Source organism: Schistocerca serialis, chromosome 2 (genome assembly GCF_023864345.2).
Source record: "Schistocerca serialis cubense isolate TAMUIC-IGC-003099 chromosome 2, iqSchSeri2.2, whole genome shotgun sequence".
NCBI classification, from domain to species: domain Eukaryota; kingdom Metazoa; phylum Arthropoda; class Insecta; order Orthoptera; family Acrididae; genus Schistocerca; species Schistocerca serialis.
The window spans coordinates 831,933,059-831,954,790 of record NC_064639.1 but is presented as its reverse complement, the minus strand read 5'-3'; the positions used below and the strand labels follow the sequence as shown (position 1 = coordinate 831,954,790).

General features: G+C 40.9%; 1 protein-coding gene and 1 pseudogene across 1 annotated transcript in view; both read left to right on the top strand.

The window, feature by feature from the left end:
* Window positions 1-21,732, top strand: part of LOC126456448 (acyl-CoA Delta-9 desaturase-like) — a 218,777-nt gene that overhangs the window by 158,109 nt on the left and 38,936 nt on the right. The gene's annotated exons all lie outside the window — the stretch shown is intronic.
* LOC126459707 (5S ribosomal RNA) lies at window positions 5,205-5,322 on the top strand (annotated as a pseudogene).

Here is a 21,732-nt window from a genome sequence, read left to right as displayed (position 1 = left end):
GTGGAGACGTGACGTCGCTGCTGAAGCCTGTTCTAATCTTGAATAGTAGTCCATTGTGTAATGACGTATCGCAAGTTCCAACTGGTTGCACGCCTTCCCAGTGTGGTTGATATGAGAGGTATAGTAGGCCATTCAATTCATACCATCTGGAGAAAAGCGTTCACGAGGTGGACTTGATGTGTTCATCCAGCGTCGTCTTGTAAGACGAGCGCATCGGGGAAATATTGACCGTAGGACTGGGGCATAGATTGGAGGCTCCAGTACCGATAACGAACAGCCCTGAAATTGCCTTCGGAAGCAATGAGAGACGTCCGATATCCATACATTGGCCCAAAACAGCGATGAGGGACGTCCGATATCCATACATTGGACCAAAACATAACTCAGCGATGACTCTGCCGAAGAGATGGGAGTCCCACAGTGTCGCGTTCACGACTTGAGGCAAAGTGCGCTCTACTCACCCACTGTGAGAACGCATCCATTTTTATTTTCACTTTCATCACAGAGACGTAAGCAGCGGTTTCTTGTCGTCAAAAATTGCTCACATAGAGTTTTCCAACAACTAAAAAACAGGAACACTCACTTTTAAGTTTACTGACATACCATTCATGCCACTCGGTAATCTACGTATTCACGAAGTTCATTTGTCGACTGCAAGGATCCTGAAGTGATTTTCAAAATAGTTGCACGCTTCATCATCGGAGTAGTTTGTACACATTTATTATCATTGTCTATCACTATGATGGTCAGGTGTACGTTAAACTCCGTATGTTTCACACAACAGATCAGTAAATTCAGATACTACGGGCAATAACACTGCATTGAGGAACAATTTCTGTTTCATACATGGGGCTGTATCTGCATAATTCTCTCTTAATAAGAAAGAGTGGGGTCATCCACATGATCACAAAAATAAATCCGTTAAATATCTACTGTTGAATCACATATGCGAGGGTTGGAACTTAGATAGTGGCAACTATTTATTCACAACCAATACAAAGAGTTACATGTTTGCACCTGCTAGCGTCCTTCAAAGTAGTCACCTGCTTTGTGTGGAACCAGTTGCTAGCAATGGGGAAGGCGTAGTATACCGTTAGTAGAGCCTGTTCTGTTGATGGTGCGAATGGAGAGGTCTAAAGTTATGCTGATTCTCATGTACGACTGTGATGGTGTTATCCTAACGCATTACGTCCCTCCACGGTAGACCATCAATGCACCGTATTGCTGTTCATTTTTGGAGCATCACCTGCGACCAGCTTTGCGAAAGAAGCGGCAACACTTTCCGCGCAACCCACCCATCATTTTGCACGACAATGCGCGGGCGCATACAGCGCAAGTTGTGGCTGCTCTGTTCGGTCGATGGGACTGGGAAGTACTGTACCATCCATCATACTCACCGGACTTGAGTCCTTGTGACTTTCATTTTATCCCGAAAATGAAGGAACCACTTCGTGGCACTCGCTTCAGAACTGTTCCAGAGATTCGACAGGTAGCAGACCGCTCCATTCGCAACATCAACAGAACAGGCTCTGCTAACGGTATGCTACGCCTTCCACATCGCTGGCAACGGGTTCTACACAATGCTGGTGACTACTTTGAAGGACAGTAACAGGTGAAAACATGTAAGTCTTTTATATCGGTTGTTAATAACTAATTACCACTATTTAAGTTCCAACCTTCGTATTTCAAGGCTGTTAAGTTGACTAAATACCTAGGAATTACAGTTACTAACAACTTAAATGGAACTCTCACACAGATAATTTTGTAGGGAAGCCATACCAAAGAGTACGTTCTATTGGCAGAATGCTTTAAAGATGCAACAGTTCCACTAAAGAGACTGCCTACTCTAGGTTTGTTTGTCCTCTGCTAGAGTATGGCTGTGCTAATAAGAGCCTTACCAGACAGGATTGACGGAGGACATCAAAAAAGTTCAAACAAGGGCAGCTTGTTTTGTAGTATCAAGATATATGAGAGAGAGTGTCACGGATGTGATAAGCGACTTAAGATGGTAATAATTAAAACAAAGTCATTCTTCCCAGTGGCGGGATCTTTTCACGAAATTTCGATCTTTAATTGTCTCTTGAGTATGTGAACTTTTGTTGTCACCAGCCTAAATAGGGAGAAATGATAATAATAAAATAAGAGAAATCAGAGCTCGTACAGAAATACTTAGGGGTTCATTTTCTCTGTGCGCTATTGGAAAGTGGAACAGAAGAGAAGTAGTCTGAAGGTGGTTCGAAGTACCATATGCCAGACGCGTAAGTGTGAATTGCAGAATAGTCATGTAGAAGTAGATGTAGATGAATTCAGTCGTATCTCGGGGTAAATTGCTGACATGGAAATTCACAAAACTGAATGCTAAACAAGCATTGATTGTCTCAACATTACTCGATGGCTCCTTAGTACGAGATCACTTGAAAAATTGGTGACTGACACAGAACTGTTATAACCCACCACAAAATGCTGAATTACAAAGCTATTATATTTTAGATAGTAATATAAAAAACTGAAAAGTATAGAATGTAGATAGACGTTAGGTAAGGACTATATTTGGATTAACAATTGGTTAAATATTCTGAAAAAGGTAAAAATCATAGGTTGTATCTTATAACATGGAATTATTGGCACGCCTTGAGATTTACAAAAGCTGGGCCAGAATTCTCTGGAAACTCAGATTTACTAAGTGAAACGATTTATCAATTGACAAATTATTCTAATAAAATTACATATGCTTGGGAACAGAAACATTAGGGTACAAGTCTGTGAAGATTAATTTTCGATAGGATTACAATATAAGATTCGAAAATTCTGGATTATTTATCAAGATAATAATTTTAATTAGAGAAAACTTCTGAAATACGTAGTTTCCATAAAAGTTATTATGCTCCTTAGCAAGACTAGAATAAAGGCTTCCAAATAAAGTACTTTAGTCGATCCTATATCAAAAATTAATAGCAGGGTGAAATTTTAAAAAGCACAGGGTTCTTACGGATTGTAAATTTTGAATATTTCTGTAAATAAAACATGAACTATTTACGCTGTAGTTAAGTTTTGGAAACTTAAACAAGAACTTGTAGCTTTGACATATGCAATGGTATATGATTTACGTATGGAACTGACAGCGGAAAAGAAAGAAAAAACCTTATACTTATTACAGCAAGTGGTGCTACGTTTCAAACCATGTAAGTCATGACTGTGGCTCAAAACATTTTTGATGGGTTTATGAAAGTGATAGAAGTCAGCAACGACTAATAGAAAAGATTTCTTGCTTGGAGTTTGTGTTCAATCGGTTTCGAGTGGAAACAAAACTCATGGTTACACCACACATATCTTTGGATATGTCTTTGAAACGACATGCACTTATTTGAAAGAACGCATATAACTATCTGCGGAATACTTTCTGCTGAAATGTTGCATTGGCCGCTTAGACATTTCGTCTCTTTATACAGAATTTGCTAACTCTGTTTTTATGACAAATGCAGTAGGTTTTGGTTAAAAAGATAAGCTGAATTTCCATTGTATATTGTCTCTTATAGTTTATTTTATTTCGGTCAGAAGAAGAGGTACTCGTAAATATGCTTCCTGTACCTACATTATATTAAGATAAAATACTACAATGGAAATCTAACAGAACAATCAGAAATTCTCGGAAACATAAAACCAAAATTATTCTACATAAAGGCAGCAATTATTTCTTCAATAAACTTGTTTTATATCGGAGTCAGTCCTTTGTTAAGCTTATATAACATGGTACCAGGGCACGACTTAAACGAATGTCTACTTTAAATTGTCAAAGACTATATCAGCTAAATGTTATACCATTTATAATGACAGGTTTTTCTTATCTTTTCGAATGGAAAGTGTGTAAACCACATAGAATATTTTCCAGTGCTGTGATACTTCTATGGGCAAGTTCCAAAAGTTAATAAATTTGTAAAAAATTTTAAAAACTTCTTCAATTAAGTATACCTGAAAAGTGGTGCTGTTTGTATTAGTAATACTGCGAAGGATACCCGACGAGCCTATCTTGTTGTGCGGTTGGTTGGTATGTTGTAGCGAACATATTCTATTATGTAATTTTCGTGAGTTATAGGTGCTGCTTTTAAAGACTGTTCTCAGAGACTGACATTTCTCATTGATACGAAAAAGCGTGTTAATTCTATGAGAAGATAATAACAATCCATGGGAAGGGACTCACCGATCTGAATGATTGTCGGCTGTTCCCTCAGGTGACGAGAGGTTCCGGTAAGTTGTCACGCTAACAGAAATTTGAATACAAGTATAAGGGCGGCTTTAGCATTCGAGCATTCAATCAACTGCTCCAACGCCCCTACACAGCCATTATCGAGCCGTATCGACGATGGCGTGCGTTGCGGAAACAGTTTAGCAAACAACACGTCACGTCACGTCGCCTGGGAACGGCTACGAAAACAGCTGAGAGCTCTCAGCAAGAATGGAAGCAGAGAAACCAAATGGTCCCTGGCTGTAGCTGTTAGTGTTAGAGTGATACGCATGTGTGTGAATAACATGAAATTTTTTCTAGTTTTCTTAAAATAAAAATGAGAAAGAAACCTTTTAATAGGTGTAACTATATCTTATGTCATTTATAATGATAGTTTTTCGTTACCTCTCCGAATGGAAGCGGAGAGTTTTTTGGCACGCAGCAGTATCTGGATACAGTAGAAAAAATCTGGATACGTAATTTGTGACATTTCCCTAGTTACAGAAGTTCGTTTGTAACAATAATAATTGATAGGTTAATGTATAATTTGCACAAATTCTCTGCTGACTTTGTTCACTAGTGTATCTGCATAGTCAAGATCTTTGATTGTGTAAATATGTAATAATTATGTTAATTATTTTGGCATTTTGAGAAATTATGTTGTAACTGTACCTCAGATTTTATACGTAATACTCTGTGAATGCAATAACTTGTAAAAACTCTTCATATTTTACTGGTCCATAAGTAGGAAAGCTAAATGTAAAATCTGTTGTAAAACCCCGCCACTACGGAAATAGTTTAGCGGGACAGGAAAAGGTGGAATTGGCGCGCAAGGCGCTTGATTCCTTTGTGGCGAGTGGATAGTCGAGTTCTCATTGAGTTACTGAGTGGAGCCTTGTCACCTATTGTGGCATAAATTAAGGCAAAAAGAGCTTGCGAGCATGTAAATTACCTCGCATGAAATTCATAGTGACCTATCGACCACAACGGCCTTACCCCAGTGGATACACCGGTTCCCGTCAGATCACCGAAGTTAAGCGCTGTCGGGCGTGGCCGGCAGCTGGATGGGTGACCATCCGGGCCGCCATGTGCTGTTGCCATTTTTCGGAGTGCACTCCGCCTCGTGATGCCAACGGAGGAGCTACTCGACCGAATAGTAGCGGCTCCGGTCAAAGAAAACCATCATAACGACCGGGAGAGCGGTGGGCTGACCACACGCCCCTCCTATCCGCATTCTCGCTTGAGGATGACACGGCGGTCGGATGCTCCCAATGGGCCACTTGTGGCTTGAAGACGGAGTGAGTGCTATCGACCTCTGTATCATTATTAGCCCTGTTTGCTTAAATTTACAACGCCAAGAAGAGCTATAACAGGGCTAATCAAGAACCATGGTTGCTTTTCCCACTGAAATTTGCCACAACCGCTACCACCTTCAGCAGAACTGTTATCTAAACATGTACATCCAATGGACCAGGTATTATGTATTGAACAACTTTTTGTGGAACGTCTAACTACGTGTGCACACCCGTGATTATCCCAGCCACATTCTTCAACAGGGTATTATCCAACTGAGTTAATTCCGAGTATCCTGTTTTTACTAACTGGTTATTTTGACAGGAAAACATTTTGCTGTTTTATTAACTTTGTGGAGAATGAAGTTTAGTTAGTTTTCTGTATAGCAGGAAATGATTTACTCCACATAATTTTTTATCTTTTAGTTTTCTAAAGTGTGTTCACAAAGAAAGATTCTCATTAAATAAGAAGCATCTATTAAAATAATCAGTGACAAAAATATAAAGTACTTATAGCTGTCTGTAATCGTTTGTTCCTTTTTATATATTGCTTTAAAGTGGTTTTTCAAGTTGTGCAGTCATTTACAAAGCCAGTTTTACTTGGAGTCCAATGGGAGACTAGTTCCTAGGTCCCCTTGTTAATTATCGGACTAAGTTTTGCATTATTCATTGCACTTACGGTTGTCAGCAAGGGTATTTGTCATTTTCTTAATTTCGTGTGTTACTGTTTACAACTAATGATGGTTCCTCAAACCACACCATTTTAAGAAATCCCATAAGCTGCTTAACTTATGTAATAAATGAAAGTAAAGGCTCTTTCTGAGCAAATGTAGCAAGCAGTACAATCATTTACTCTGCACCAAAACTTTTATTACAAATAATAACTGTACTGCCCATTTGTATAGGGTAACCCCATGGGCAAACTATTGAAGTCAATAGTATTCAGTACTGTTTCACTTCATGATCCTTTTTTGTGATAGATAGTAGGTTCGTATGTTCTTTTGTATTTGTTCATTATACTGCGTAGTAGTTATTGTGAGACACTTTGTATTGCTGCATTTATGACCATTCGATGTCCCGCATAAGGGTTAGCTGTTGTATTGTTTGCTAGTGCAAGTTACGGTGTAATATGGAGAGTAACTGTGTTAGAAGAGATTAGTTAGGGTCTGAAGTGAAGTTTGTTTTCTTAATTGCAGGTTCTGAATGTCGCATCAAATATGACTTAAATATTGAAATTGACATTGGCGGCCACGAAGGGAAAGAGGTCAACACATTCACGTAACTCTCTTGTTGAGCAGTGCCGTCGTGAAGATCGTCGCCCCCATCTAAATTCTCCATACAAAATTAAAATAATAATAAACTTCCAGAGTTACAGCAGCTGGGAGCCATGGTATCGTAAATGAGAAAATCGTATTCTTTCAGGAGTTGCTTTCATTATTTATCACAATTTCACTTGAAATTACAGAGCACTTCGTTTATGTGTCTTATCATCAGGACATGAGGACAACGAATGGTAACTATTACTAAAACAAACGAAGAGCGTAAATCTTCTTCTGTCCGTCAGTGTTAAATACTTTTCAAATGAATCTTCGGTATGGGAGTCGAATAATTATCAATACATTTATAATAAGAAAAAAATTATTAAGTTTCTTTACATTGCCCCATTGGGCGAATTGTCCGAAGAAATGTCGAATTCCACGCAACGAGCCCAACCGCTCTAGAGACTGGTAGTTCTTTCACTCCCTTACACACGTACTTAAATTGCACTGTTCGTGTCTTTTAAGGGATTTCTGATCACCACTTTGTTTATATAGTTCTGGTGCCGCGCCTGGCACTCAACTAATCACTAGTTGTAACATTCGTTCCTCTCGTATACTGTACATTTATGGTTTTTTAGCAATGAGAACATATACACTAGGGTACACAAAATATACATTAACTTACATACTACACACAATAATCACTGCATCGTCCTTTTCACCAAATACGTGAACATTACATTTCATTTTACACAAGTCTATAGTTCACTTCTTTATGATTGGCTTTTAGCCTCATTGTTCCTGCGTACAAATAACATTTTCAGTAGCACGTTGACAACAAAATTACATTTCATAGGTCATTTCTATGATTCTACAATCACATTTCTCCTGAGAATAAAAAAACATTGACAAGAACGTCGTATATTTTGGTGTGTCGATCCAGGCTGTAGGGTTAGCAAACGGTGTCTGGAGTAGTAAGTGGGACAAATTCTTCCTTATAGTTGCTTATGCTCTCCACTGCCTCCCTCTTTTATACCAGGATCTATTTGATAACGTCCTAGTATATCTTCTTTTTAGATTTTATAGTCGTCTCGCCATGGGCAAGATAAAGATGTAACAAATAAAATTCACAAAGATTAGTGCTTAGTCTAACTTAACAGTAACATATACATTAACATTGCTGCTGTTCTGCCTTAAGTTCAATGAACATGGGTGTCGTTTTCAGTTCGTAACGTGGAACGTAGATCATGAGCTGCATGGTAAGATCTATTTGGTGGATCAGGAAATCGTGTCCCTACATCTCTTTGCACTACGGTGAGTGTCCATTTGAAGGTATATTTGGCTTTCCATTCAAATTGTCCTCCTGCATCACGACGTCAGTCAATAATGCGTCAGTTACAAGTAACCGCACACGCAACAATCAGTCCGGCAGCACGCTACGCACCGTTGCAGTAGCCGCGCACCTACCGCCGGACAGCGATACCGTGGGTGTCGGTCAATGCACCTTTATGAAGTGTTTTGTGTAGCGTTCGCATCATTTACGAAGCGACTGCACCTGCTTCAACTCGTTGCACACCTTGGCTGTGAGAAGGGACCACAACGCCCTTCCTACGTTAACTGCACGAAGGTAAATATTGTACTCTATTATTTAGCTTGCCAACGGCAGTCTGTCCTAGTGCACAAACACCCGTACCGTGGCAGGCTTCCTCGATTCACCAAGTCTCATCTATTTCGAAGTAGAAGGCTCGTGGTATAAAAGTTGTTCTCACTTGTGATTCTTGAAGCTTTCCCGGCGTACCGAATGAGGTTTCAGGATTGTAGCCAGATCATCTTGACTTCTTGCCACGATATTTCGGCTGGCAATCGTCCAGCCATCTTCAGGTGAGTGTCCATCAGTGATGGTGACTCATCTGAAGATGGCTGGACGATTGCCAGCCGAAATATCGTGGCAAGAAGTCAAGGTTGTCACTTGCCTGTATGGGTATAACTCACGTCACTGAATAAATCAATCTCGCTGAATACCTCACAGGCATTGAGTAACTATACACTGTTCCGTTCATTTTTATCGTTCAAGAAATTGTAGTTCTTGAGATCATTCGCTAGGTTTTAGTAGTTTATGAACACGTTCGTTATTTGCTCCTGTATCCTCTTTCAAAACTTTATCTGTGTACATACTGCTCAAAATATTTCAGTACACAAGTTGGTAGATGAATGTGCTCCCAGAAAATACGTGCGTCTAGAACTACAGTTCGCGATCGCGATAGAATCTTACATCTCACAAGGAATAAGAGGACACATTTTCGAGAACAACACCACTTCCCTAACTTAGGATCGTGCTACAAATGTACTTATACATCGAAACGACTATACAAAAAATGAACGCACCAAAAGTGCTTACAGAAATTGTCTCCAATTGAGGCAAAATCAGTGCTTTAACTACCCGCGAGTTACTGTGGGGGGAGAAATCTCATTTTACGTCACCCAAACCTACATAACAACGCATGATACAAGAACGAAAGAAAGAAAATAATAAAGGACACACAGAACAAATTACTATATCTACAATCACATATAAATACAAAACAAACAAGAATAACCTAAAAAGTAATACGAATAACATTAGTAACTAATAATGAAGCTTGGTCTTTGTGCACTAGACTGCTTCTTAGTGTGTGTCAGTGTACCGCACATGTCTTATGTTGTGTTTGCTTCTTCTCTGCACTCGTATGTGCCTGTATTAATAATCATCGTGACCTCTGTCACCTCTCAACTCTCATCACACATAAAACATCTACCACCTATGTTCAGTAAAATATTACAAATATGAGAAAATTCAAAGTATGTACATGTTTTTTTATTACTTGTAATCATATGATGTTTTCATGACGTAAAACTCTTGTTTTCACTGGCATTGTTGAGCGTCATGTTGTGTGTAGCCAATGCTCATGATAAACTCTACAACATTGCCTGAAATAGTTGTGACGTCTGTATAACTTTGCTGCTTTTTATCGTCGAATGAAGTTTTGTAGCATTCCGACGGGCACCACTGATAAGTAATTGTTTATGGCTCGGTATTAGCTAGTATTTCTCCCCAGATTTGTGGTTGTGACTTATCTTGTACTTATTTGTAGACGGTGTCGTATTTCCCTTATTTAATATCTACAAATCGTACCTCAATAGCGTAGTTATCCTCTGACATATAAAGGTAAATGTATCCTTGCCAGTTCACACTAATTCTATGTCTTAAGTATCATCTCTTGATGCGTATAACTTAGGTTAGGTTTCAGAGTAAATAGTAGATGATGCGAGAGACTTTCTTCAGCAGCTCTAAATCAATTCATCCTCGTAAAACATACTATAATTAATTCAGTACTAATCAGTAGCTCTAAATCAATTTCTCCTCGTAAAACATACTATAATTAATTCAGTTCTAATCAAAGTTGCTTCGAAGTTGCGTAGTGGTGTGGATATGTAGTTACAGTTCCTATGCACCATGACATATACTTGTGTAAACATATATTAATACCGTGCCTTAGGGAGTCCAAATTTTTTACGTAACTTACCCAGATTCTTATTATCCTGTTACACAAGTGGTGCAAAAAAAAAACTTACAACTACTTTATTTTAATATCAACTGTGCTAATTGTTCGCTCCAGTACCTGTATTCATAAACTTGAAACTAAAACAACCGTGATCAGAAAATTATTCAGTCAAAACCTTGCATGTGCATTCTGTGCTTATTTCACTGGTCACTAATTCCTTTCTGCGTGTCCTAGTTTAATGACGTGTCCACATTCACTTGCGGTGGAAACAAAATTGGCATTACTCTGACAGTTCGCTTTGTTGCATAGTATAAACATTACTTGACCAGATTTTCTTTCTCTTATCATAGAGTACATAGTGTATTTATGTGCCTAAATAAGTGTAGCGTGTGCCTCTAAACATGGAATAACTTCTTTTAAGTCTCGGTGTGCGTAAAGTCCTTTGACTTTGCCGTTGTGAGCGTACGCAATTAGGTAACATCCGTCGTGTGGAATATGCGCAATGGTGCAGGGCTAGTATATTTAATTTGCCACTTGTCTATTAGCTAATAAAGATGATTTAACATGAGTTTTAAGCAAGACGTTCTCTCTAATTTTCTGTCGAAATATTTCTTCCAACGATTGGCATTCCCTGTAATAGAAACTAGCACTTGTCTCCCCTTATCATCTAAATTTACTTGATCTCTTGGAACGGATGGGATAGGATTTACTCACTCGTTTTTGTCCTTCTTGTTATGAATTATATCCGACAGTGTCACTGTTGTATCGTGAATCGATAGATTGTTTACTGCCTGTTCAAAGACATTTAAGTAGTCCATCCATTTTGATTACTTATCGGCTACGTACGTTTTCATGAATCTATTTAGCTCACAGAACATTTTTTCAATGAGAGTGGATTGCGGGCTATACGTTGATATCAAAATTTGCTGGATCTGCTGCTCCCTTAAAAACTTTTTCCAAGCTTGGCAGGTAAAAATAGTTGCATTGTCAGATAAAATCAGTTAAGGTTTACCAACAAAGAGAAAATAGTCATTTAGCATATGTTTGGTGACAGGCTTAGCTGCCGTGGATTTTGTGGCATACAGTTTCACATATATGGAAAATACATCGTACACGCCTATTATGTATTTAACATCATCTCGAGCAGCGAGCAGGGGCCCTGTAGCATCAATATAAACTAGTTTAAGTGGTTCCTTTGGCAGTATAGGATGTAGTACTGTTTCATAGTTCTGATTCGGAGGCTTAGCCTTCCGGCAAACAATACAAGCTTTGAAAACTTGCTGGGTGAGTCTGAGCATATTAGGAAAATGCAGTAAACATTTAACTTCTTACAGCAATTACGGGCACCGTAGTGTCCCCAAGTGAAATGAGTGTGCTAAATTAAATTCTCTTCACACGCTTTGGGAATACAAACACACCACAAATCGCTGTCTGGGTTTCTCCTTAAAATAACACATCGTGATAAAGTTGGTAGTGCTCTCGCACAGGCACCTGTGGATTGCTGCTTAACTGAAACCTTACTTTCTTCTACTGACAATCCTGCTCTTGCAGTTTAGCCGAGTTGTTACACATATCCAATAATTATTATCTAAACTTAATGTACTTTATAAGCATAATCCTAAACTCTGTATCCTGTTATGCTAATTCCTCGATTTTAGATAAACCTTGAGGCAATCGTGATAAGGCATCAGCAATTACGTTGCCTTTACCGTTCATATGTATAATTTCAAAATCGTGTGCTTGTAAGAATAGTGTCCCCCTTGCAAGTCCATTGTTTTACAACCTACTAGTAAGTAGAAAATTGATGATTGCTGTATACTTACACATGCTTACTAAACAGATAATAATGGAATTTCTTAAATGCATACACTATAGAGAGAGCCTCCAACTCTGTTGTTGAGTACCTGCATTCGCATTCAGTAAGTGTTCTGCTAGCGAAACTGATCACCTTCAAATCTTCGGTGCCCGTACCTTCTGTCATCTGATAGAGACAGGCACCTAAATCTGAAAATGATGCATCGGTAGCGATACAAAAGTCTTGGCTCATGTCTGGATGACCAAGAATGTTAGAGTTTACCAGATCATGTTTTATGTCCTCGAAGACGGCTTGCTACTGTTGTGCCCAAATCCACCGCCTGCCCTTCTAGAACAATACTAACAAGGCGGTACTATTTGCAGTTGATTAGGTACAAAATGGCTGAAGAAATAACACAAACCCATGAACGCTTTCAGCTGCCGTTTTGTGCAAGATATAGGAAAGTTGTTAATCGCCATCAATTTTTCAGGGTCAGGCTTTACTCCAGCACGTGAAATTATATGATCTACAAATTTATTGTTTTTCCAAACAAACTTTGATTTCTTAAGATTCGCCGTTACTCGAGCTGCCGAAAATCTCTGTAGCATTCTCTCTAGTAGCTCTAAAGGCTCATCCCGGATAGATATTGCGATTATTATACCGTCAGTGCACACAGTGAGCTTGTCTAGGAGATCACGCCCTAATACAGCTTCAACTGCAGTTATAAAGACTCCAGCACTAACGTTCAACCCAAAGGGTAAAACGCAGTGCTGGTAAGATGTGCCTGCAGAAATAAAGGCTGTGTACCTTCTGCTTTCAGGTAACAGAGCGATCTGCCAGTAAAAACTCTGGAGGTCAACACTGGACAGATACTACACACTATGAAACCCTTGTAATTGTTCCTCAAAATTTTCGCGCCGGGTGGTTACTGGGATAACAATTTTGTTAATTTCCCGGGCGTCGAGAACGAGCCTCACTGTTTTATCTGCCTTTTTCTTCTGCGAGTAGCGGGCTGTATTATGGTGATAACGAGGTCTCAATAATATTCCAAGACAAAATCTTTTTTATCTCCTGAGCTACGGCCTCTCTTTGCGACCATGGTATGGAATATGTGTTCTTGCAAAGCGTGTCGAGGGGCCGAATATCCATGGGGTACTGATGGGTTCTAATAACTCCGGGTCATTTATCGAACACACGTGCATATTCAAACATTAAACTTGTAAGTTCTTCTTTTTGTAGCGGAGAAATCTCTGTGCACTCTTCTACCATACTTTCGATTCCATCACGCTCCACTTGTTGGCACCGCTGTTCTGGCGAGTCATGGCAGTGAAATGCGTTGACCTTCAAAATTTGAATGTGTATGTTTTTACAAAGCTTACCAATCCTACCTATAACTTTTATTAAATCTATTACACAGTCGTGACCATTAATAAACAGATGACATTTCCCGATTCTAAATTAATTTTAGCACATTTTTCCCTCAGGAAATCCAGTCCGAAAATACATCGTTCTGTCAACCTTCGACCACCAGGAAAATCGACAGGAGTACGATCTCCTCAAACTTACTTCGGTCATGGTTTGCACTTTAATCATCTTGGATTTGACACCTATGGCACTTAGTATCCTACAGTTGTGTACTGGGTAGGTTGGTAGGGCCTTGTGACTGTCACTCACTTTGAAAAGGGCTTTCGATATCACACTAATCTCGGCACCGGCCTCCAGTAAGATATTAATCGATATTTTTCCTACTAGCGCCTGTATACTTGGCTGAACTATGCCATCCTCCTCGTACAAATAGGGTATTTCATCATTTGTCAACACATCATGTAACTCAGCTTCATCTTGGTATCTTAGTAATTTGTTATGCTGATTGCATGGATCGCCCCCACGACTATCCATGGCCAACATTGGAGGGCATAATGTGGCCATGTCCAGTTTAGCGCCACATTATTGCCGGTTGGTGTCATATTCGTCACTTCGATATTGTTTACGGCCGGTGTATTATTTATACGTTGAGCATCTCGGCCCTTATTTGCTCCTAAGTTCACAAGCGTAATATTACACACATCAAAAACAGTCTTGCATCACTTCGGTCTCGTGAGTTCCGGAACCAGTGCAGAAAATTGGAATAGAGATCAACATAAATATCATTACCGCCCTTTTTATTGCTCATGAAACCTCACATTGCATGTAGTACAACCATACAGCGAGATCTTCAAAAGTGGTGGTCCAGATTGCTGTACACACCGGTACCTCTAATACCTAGTAGCACATCCTCTTGCACTGATGCATGCCTGTATTCGCCGTGGCATACTATCCGCAAGTTCATCAAGGCATTGTTGGTCTAGATCGTCCCACTCCTCAACGGCCATTCGGCATAGATCCCTCAGAGTGGTTGGTGGGTCACATCGTCCACAAACAACTCTTTTCAATCTATCCCAGGCATGTGCGATAGGGTTCATGTATGGAGAACATGCTGACCACTCTAGTCGAGCGATGTCGTTATCCTGAAAGAAGTCATTCACAAGATGTGAACGATAGGGGCGCGAATTGTCGTCCATGAAGACGAATGCCTCGCCAATTTGCTGCCGAAATGGTAGCACTATTGGTCGGAGGATGGCATTCACGTATTGTACAGCCGTTGCGGCGCCTTCCATAACCACCAGTGGCGTACGGTGGCCCCACATAATGCCACCCCAACACAGCAGGGAACCTCCACCTTGCTGCACTCGCTGGACAGTGTGTCTAAGGCGTTCAGCCTGACCGGGTTGCCTCCAAACACGTCTTCGACTATGGTCTGGTTGAAGGCATATGCGACACTCATCGGTGAAGAGAATGTGATGCCAATCCTGAGCGGTCCATTTGGCATGTTGTTGGGTACATCTGTACTGCGCTGCATGGTGTCGTGGTTGCAAAGATGGACCTCGCATGGACGTTGGGAGTGAAGTTGCGCATCATGGAGCCTGTTGCGCACACTTTGAGTCGTAACACGACGTCCTGTGGCTGCACGAAAAGCATTATTCAACATGATGGCGTTCCTGTAGGGGTTCCTCTGAGGCATAATCCGTAGGTAGCGGTCATCCACTGCAGTAGTAGCCCTTGGGCGACCTGAGCGAGGCATTTCGTCGTCGATTCCTGTCTCTCCGTATCTTCTCCATGTCCGAACAACATCGCTTTGGTTCACTCCGAGGTGCCTGGACACTTCCCTTGTTGAGAGCCCTTCCTGGCACAAAGTAACAATGGGTACACGATCGAACCGCAGTATCGGTCGTCTAGGCATGGTTGAACGACAGACAACACGAGCCGTGTACCTCTTTCCTGGTGAAATGACTGGAATGATCGACTGCCGGATCCCCTCCGTCTAATAGGCGCTGCTCATGCATGCTTGTTTACATCTGTGCGGGGATTTAGTGACATCTCTGAACAGTCAAAGGGACTGTGTCTGTGAAACAATATAGACAGTCAACGTCTATCTTCAGGAGTTCTGGGAACTGGGGTGCGCAAAACTTTTTTTGATGTGTGTATTCTGTGCTTGAAATTTAAACAGTTGTTTTTTTTTAGCATACTGCCATTGGGTATTTCTTGGATCGGCTAAGCTGTTATTGCTACTGTGCTGTGGTTGACACTGGTTATAAGCGTTTCCCCACTGATTTGTACCATCCTGCCTATTCCAGTTTCTATTTCCCCAGAATAATTCCTACCACCATTCTTCCTCTTTCTTTTAAAGCCTTGGTTGTAATTAGAATTGTAATTGGAAGTAAAATTTCCTCCAAAATTCTGGTTTTCCATTTGCTCTGCAAGGCCTGGATCGACAAACGCCGGTCGTGGCTCAGCCGCGCACTCGGCATTGTTGACGTCGTATTGCGCTTGGGGCGGCGGAAATTGATTTCCACCACCGTTCGATAAATATTTTAGCTGTAACCGCTCTGCCTCACATCTTCATAAATCAAATCTATGGGATGTAAGATCGTCAAGAAGTACTCGAAATTGCTCTCAGGTGCCTGTACAATTTTTTCTCTAATGTTAATGGGTACTTTGGCATTCCAAATCTGTATAACAACAGTATGTGAAACAGGTTCATCCCAGAAACGCGTTTGTTTAGATACTTTTCTAATTATTTTCGTAAAAATCCAAACTTTGGATTGTATTGTTCAGGAGCAAACACCGATTTCCTCAAACGTTTCTGTTAACATTGCGACCAGTGTCACTCTTCAAGCTTTCCCGGCGGATGTGTTGTAAATAGTCTTCACCGGTTTGCCGCCGGATCACGTTGCGCAAATTCCACATTTCCTCGGAGCAACTGTCCGACATCTTCAGATGGTTCAACCCTCCTGGTGGCTAGGTACGACTGACATACCGTCAGTCGCACGTCGACGCCCCGTTTCTAGAACACGCGCGCGAAGAATGCACAGGCGCGGAAATCGCGCATATGCAATGGTTTGCAGGTAGTTGGTGCCATATCGAAACTTCCTCTGCCGGAAATCGCAATCTCCTGCGCGTGCGCTGTACGCAGCGTTTGCCAATAGTGCGACCAGACATTACTCACCAACGGCCGTACTATACCAGGGTTATGACGGGCCTGTTATCGAAGAATCTGGATTTTCGCGTCGTGATTTAATAGCAGCCAATGCAGGGTTCTAGGCTGTGCCCAGTTGAAATGTGAATCCAGGGAACGGAGATTTACAGCAGGGTTGCTTCTAAACAAAAAATTAAACTGTCATAGGTTCCCAAGGCAGAATTAGACACAATGCAAAATCATTAAGGACAGAAGAACGCAGAACGTTGCAAAGTGTGGGAACCAACGAATACTGTTCAAGTATAAAGACTTGGAAAAATGAATCTGAACCGAATTGATGTGATCGTCAGATGGCCCAAACGAAAAGAAGAAGAAAAAGGCTTCACTAGGTTTACCTGGGAAGAGCGAAAAGTTTCAGGTTTCAGCAAAAAAGATAGCTAAATAGGCTAAAAAAGGAGAACATAACTGTTATTTTAGCAGTGTGATGATGAAGTTTACTTATAGTACGGAGCAGGCTGTTATTAATTTACAACTTGTAACAATAAGGATCATAAATTCCATATAAAAGTTTAAATGCCTTTTTCTCGGTCTGTGTATGTTTCATTACAAATGCCTGGTTTCGAAGAAATAATTCAACCCTTTTCTTCATAATCATCACAAAGCCACGAATGTAGACTCATGAAAAGTTGTGCATGTACCACCAACTAGGCCACCAACGTTCTTCCCCCTATCTTCATTACTTCCGTTGAGTCACGTTTCTCTCCCTCCTCACCTATCTACTCTCTCATCTCAAATGTTGCCAACACTTATTGTTTAAATATGTTGTTGTTGTTGTGGTCCTCAGTCCTGAGACTGGTTTGATGCAGCTCTCCATGCTACTCTATCCTGTGCAAGCTTTTTCATCTCCCAGTACCTACTGCAACCTACATCCTTCTGAATCTGCTTAGTGTATTCATCTCTTGGTCTCCCTCTACGATTTTTACCCTCCACGCTGCCCTCCAATACTAAATTGGTGATCCCTTGATGCCTCAGAACATGTCCTACCAACCGATCCCTTCTTCTGGTCAAGTTGTGCCACAAACTTGTCTTCTCCCCAATCCTATTCAATACTTCCTCATTACTTATGTGATCGACCCATCTAATCTTCAGCATTCTTCTTTAGCACCACATTTCGAAAGCTTCTATTCTCTTCTTGTCCAAACTATTTATTGTCCATGTTTCACTCCCATACATGGCTACACTCCATACAAATACTTTCAGAAATGACTTCCTGATACTTAAATCTATACTCGATGTTAACAAATTTCCCTTCTTCAGAAACGCTTTCCTTGCCATTGCCAGTCTACATTTTATATCCTCTCTACTTCGACCATCATCAGTTATTTTGCTCCCCAAATAGCAAAACTCCTTTACTACTTTAAAAGCCTCATTTCCTAATCTAATTCCCTCAGCATCACCCGACTTAATTAGACTACATTCCATTATCCTTGTTTTGGTTTTGTTGATGTTCATCTTATATCCTCCTTTCAAGACACTGTCCATTGCATTCAACTGCTCTTCCAAGTCCTTTCCTGTCTCTGACAGAATAACAATGTCATCGGCGAACCTCAAAGTTTTTATTTCTTCTCCATGAATTTTAATACCTACTCCGAATTTTTCTTTTGTTTCCTTTACTGCTTGCTCAATATACAGATTGAACAACATCGGGGAAAGGCTACAACCCTGTCTTACTCCCTTCCCAACCTCTGCTTCCCTTTCATGTCCCTCGACTCTTATAACTGCCATCTGGTTTCTGTACAAATTGTAAATAGCCTTTCGCTCCCTGTATTTTACCCCTGCCACCTTTAGAAATTGAAAGAGAGTATTCCAGTCAACATTGTCAAAAGCTTTCTCTAAGTCTACAAATGCTAGAAACGTAGGTTTGCCTTTCCTTAATCTTTCTTCTAAGATACGTCGTAAGGTCAGTATTGCCTCACGTGTTCCAGTGTTTCTACGGAATCCAAACTCATCTTCCCCAAGGTTGGCTTCTACTAGTTTTTCCATTCGTCTGTAAAGAATTCGCGTTATTATTTTGCAGCTGTGACTTATTAAACTGATAGTTCGGTAATTTTCACATCTGTCAACACCTGCTTTCTTTGGGATTGGAATTATTATATTCTTCTTGACGTCTGAGGGTATTTCGCCTGTTTCATACATCTTGCTCACCAGATGGTAGAGTTTTGTCAGGACTGGCTCTCGCAAGGCCGTCAGTAGTTCCAATGGAATGTTGTCTACTGCGGGGGCCTTGTTTCGGCTCAGGTCTTTCAGTGCTCTGTCAAACTCTTCACGCAGTATCATATCTCCCATTTCATCTTCATCTACATCCTCTTCCATTTCCATAATATTGTCCTCAAGTACATCGCCCTTGTATAGACCCTCTATATACTCCTTCCACCTTTCTGCTTTCCCTTCTTTGCTTAGAACTGGGTTTCCATCTGAGCTCTTGATATTCATACAAGTCGTTCTTTTATCTCCAAAGGTCTCTTTAATTTTCCTGTAGGCAGTATCTATCTTACTCCTAGTGAGATAGGCCTCTACATTCTTACATTTGTCCTCTAGCCATCCCTGCTTAGCCATTTTGCACTTCCTGTCGATCTCATTTTTGAGATGTTTGTATTCCTTTTTGCCTGCTTCATTTACTGCATTTTTATATTTTCTCCTTTCATCAATTAAATTCAATATTTCTTCTGTTACCCAAGGATTTCTACTAGCCCTCGTCTTTTTACCTACTTGATCCTCTGCTGCCTGCGCTACTTCATCCCTCAAAGCTACCCATTCATCTTCTACTGTATTTCTTTCCCCCATTCCTGTCAATTGTTCCCCTATGCTCTCCCTGAAACTCTGTACAACCTCTGGTTCTTTCAGTTTATCCAGGTCCCATCTCCTTGAATTCCCACCTTTTTGCAATTTCTTCAGTTTTAATCTACAGGTCATAACCAATAGATTGTGGTCAGAGTCTACATCTGCCCCTGGAAATGTCTTACAATTTAAAACCTGGTTCCTAAATCTCTGTCTTACCATTATATAATCTATCTGATACCTTTTAGTATCTCCAGGGTTCTTCCATGTATACAAGCTTCTTTCATGATTCTTAAACCAAGTGTTAGCTATGATTATGTTGTGCTCTGTGCAAAATTCTACCAGGCGGCTTCCTCTTTCATTTCTTAGCCCCAATCCATATTCACCTACTATATTTCCTTCTCTCCCTTTTCCTACACTCGAATTCCAGTCACCCATGACTATTAAATTTTCGTCTCCCTTCACAGTCTGAATAATTTCTTTTATTTCATCATACATTTCTTCAATTTCTTCGTCATCTGCAGAGCTAGTTGGGATATAAACTTGTACTACTGTAGTAGATGTGGGCTTCGTATTTATCTTGGCCACAATAATGCGTTCACTATGCTGTTTGTAGTAGCTTACCCGCATTCCTATTTTCCTATTGATTATTAAACCTACTCCTGCATTACCCCTATTTGATTTTGTGTTTATAACCCTGTAGTCACCTGACCAGAAGTCTTGTTCCTCCTGCCACCGAACTTCACTAATTCCCACTATATCTAACTTCAACCTATCCATTTCCCATTTTAAATTTTCTAACCTACCTGCCCGATTAAGGGATCTGACATTCCACGCTCCGACCCGTAGAACGCCAGTTTTCTTTCTCCTGATAACGACATCCTCTTGAGTAGTCCCCGCCCGGAGATCCGAATGGGGGACTATTTTACCTCCGGAATATTTTACCCAAGAGGACGCCATCATCATTTAATCATACAGTAAAGCTGCGTGCCCTCGGGAAAAATTACGGCTGTAGTTTCCCCTTGCTTTCAGCCGTTCGCAGTACCAGCACAGCAAGGCCGTTTTGGTTATTGTTACAAGGCCAGATCAGTCAATCATCCAGACTGTTGCCCTTGCAACTACTGAAAAGGCTGCTGCCCCTCTTCAGGAACCACACGTTTGTCTAGCCTCTCAACAGATACCCCTCCGTTGTGGTTGCACCTACGGTACGGCTATCTGTATCGCTGAGGCACGCAAGTCTCCCCACCAACGGCAAGGTCCATGGTTCATGGGGGGTGTTTAAATATATCGCCTGTTATCTGTCTGTGGCGTTCTACTTTTTATGAATGAGTATAATCTGGGCTCTCTTCTGCTATAGCTGCTACGGTTTTCACAGTTCATGTCGCTATTATTTTCAAACGCTAGATTATATATGTGATGCAAGACCTCTTATGGCATACTGGTCGTAATGAATGTCATGTAGCATGTGTAGAATGCCTGATTAGATTTGAGAGGTTCGAATCCTGCCTCGGGTATGGATGTGTGTCATGTCCTTAAGTTAGTTAAGTTTAAGTAGTTTTAAGTCTAGGGGACTGATGACCTCAGATGTTAAGTCCCCATAGCGCTTAGAGCCCTTTGAACCTTCAGACATTCAATGCATATTCACACGGTGAAATATGTCGCACACAAAAACGAGATGGAACAAGTTGGAAACTGCCCTTGCCATACACCTGTTAATTTGTTGAAGAAGCGGATTGTCATCGTCCGCATTCTGCGAACGCCCCTGCCGCAGTCCGCTGACGTCACGACGTGCAGTATGAGCTAGCGGCACGCCAACGCATGGGGGGGCACGTCAGTGACTGAGTTGTATTCGACGGCGGCAGCGTCAGACCACTTAGTGGGGAAAGAGCAAAGTGACGTAAGGCTGCACAATCCTAATTGAGCACCGACAGAATCAGAGGTCTGATGACACGGATGACACGGTACCTTCTTAACTGTGCTGTTACCAGCACTTTTATAATTTACTCCCGTTTCTGTATCCTTTAACGTTCTGTGACGTCCTCCTATCGCCTTGTTATTCACCGACTGCCTATACTTCCGGAATGTCGGTTATTCTACTCAACGGTTCTTTCACCCAGTCCACTATATGGCTATTGCTCTTCCTTCGTCATACATATGAGTAACATTCTTTCTGGCCTCCGATGTACAGTTTGAAATGTTCATAGCGGCGAAATTCGTTCCTGGCTGAATTTCTGCCCATTTGTCATACACACGTTCCGTCACCGTTTC